Genomic DNA, 2,239 nt, shown 5'->3' with positions numbered 1-2,239 from the left:
CTGATACCGTCCTTCCATGACCTTCAAATCTTGGTGGGATCGTTCACCTTGCTCATCACTAACTGCACCAAAGTTTTCTAGGAAGTTAGAAAGATGGTTATGCAGAAAATGCACCTTGATGCTCATATTGCAAACAATCATTTTGTAGCTCTCCAGGAGTTTATGGAAAATTTCTGTGTAATTTGCTTGTTTTTTCCAAGAAAGTCCTTGACAATGACTTTGAATGATAACCAAGCATTCTTTTCGACTTCTGACATCGTCCTGATGAAATGCTCATCTTTGATGAGCTGTGAACCATCAAACACACTGGCCTTGATTTTTTTTTCAAATGACAGGCTAGGAAATGCCAAAATTAGGTACTTGAAACAGTCTCCTTCAGTTGGCAAAGCTGATTCATCAGACCCAGTTTCATGTGCAGAGGCGGGAATATAATAATCTTTCTATTAACAAGTGGCTCATGTAGAATGTTTGGATCACCTGGTTTTAGGGCAGATCTTGGAGGCCAATGCCTTTCCACCCAATGCCTCTCACAAGCTCTGCTGTCCCACATGCACAGATAACAGGGATACTTGGTATAACCTCATTGATTACCAAGTAGGAAGCATACCATTTTAAGGTCAACACAGACGACCCAATTGTGTTGATGATATTGCAACAACTCAATTACTCTCTTTATGTCTGCATATTCTTCACAAAGAATAACTGAATGGCCAGTTGGGACTGACCCAGATATTTTACAATTGTGAAGGAGGACACACTTTAAGCTCCGCTTTGAGCTATCGATGGAATAGTCGCCCTTCAGTTGAGTTATAGATTGGATTTCCCAATTCTTCCATTAAACCAGGTATGTTATGCCAATACACAAAGCCACAGTCCGTTCTAAAGTACTGAAGAAATGCAATTTCTCTGGTTCGAAAGTATGATACCTTCGTTCCTTTTTCAAGTAAGTTTTTCTCACGCAGTCTTGATGCTAGGAGTTCTGTAGCCTTCTTCCATAGTGCCAAATCACTCCTCATGCTGATCAAATCAAGTCCTCTTCAATTTCAAACTCTGCTTCATTGTTGTCATCTAGTTTATCACCATAATCATGTTCTTCAAGAGAGGATAGTGTAACGAAAACCGGCACTGGGATTTCATCTGAATGAGCCACTGGGTGTATAGCCGATGGTAGACTAGGATACTTTATGTTACTGTGGACCATCAAACACACCAGCCTTGATTTTTTTCAAATAACAGGCTAGGAAATGCCAAAATTAGGTACTTGAAACCGTCTCCTTCAGTTGGCAAAGCTTTAATGAACTGCTTCATTAGACCCAGTTTCATGTATGGAGGCGGGAATATAATATTCTTTCTATCAACAAGTGGCTCATGTAGAATATTTGGATCGCCTGGTTTTAGGGCAGATCTTGGAGGCCCATTCCTTTCCACCCAATGCCTCTCACGAGCTCTGTTATCCCACGTGCACAGATAACAGGGATTCTTGGTGTATCCACGTTGCTGACCAAGAAGGAAGCATACCAATTGTGTTGGTGATATTGCAACAACTCAATGACTCTCTTTATGTCTTCATATTCTTCCCAAAGAGAAACTGAATGGCCAATTAGGACTGACCCTAATTTGCCATTGTGAAGGAGGACACACTTTAAGCTTCGCTTTGAGCTATCGATGAATAGTCGCCATTCAGTTGAGTTATAGATTGGCATTCCCAATTCCCCCATTAAACCAGGTATGTTATGGTAATACACAAAGCTCGGGTTCAAAAAGTACGATACCTTTGTTCCTTTTCCAAGTAAGTTTTTCTCACACAGTCTTGATGCTATGAGTTCTGAAGCCTTCTTCCACTGTCCCAAATCACTCAACTCATGCTGATTAAATTCCTTACGAACAGAGTCCTCTTCAATTTCAAACTCTTCATCATTGTTGTCACGTAGTTCATCACCATAATCATGTTCTTCAAGAGAGGGTAATGTAACGAAAACCGGCATTGGGATTTCATCTGAATGAGCCACTGGGCGTATAGCCGATGGTAGACTAGGATACTCCATTACATTTATTTTTCTTGTTATATCCTGTAGTTTTCACTATACAAAAGTAACAGTCACTGAATGATCTCCTGGCTCTCGCCAAACCATAGGTATACCAAATGGCATCTTAACATTTGTTTCCTTTGTCCATATTCGTAAACCCTCGACACATGGTTTGCACACCTTTGAGGGGCACAAGACTTCTTGATCACCAA

At 40.7% G+C, this 2,239-nt stretch overlaps 1 protein-coding gene across 1 annotated transcript in view; it reads left to right on the top strand.

Moving 5' to 3' along the window:
• UQCC1 (ubiquinol-cytochrome c reductase complex assembly factor 1) overlaps nucleotides 1–2,239 on the top strand; it is a 124,069-nt gene that overhangs the window by 47,717 nt on the left and 74,113 nt on the right. The gene's annotated exons all lie outside the window — the stretch shown is intronic.

This window comes from Pyxicephalus adspersus, chromosome 6, assembly GCF_032062135.1.
Source record: "Pyxicephalus adspersus chromosome 6, UCB_Pads_2.0, whole genome shotgun sequence".
Lineage (NCBI taxonomy): Eukaryota > Metazoa > Chordata > Amphibia > Anura > Pyxicephalidae > Pyxicephalus > Pyxicephalus adspersus.
Note: the sequence above shows the minus strand (reverse complement) of the source record. Positions and strands in the feature narration are given on the sequence as shown.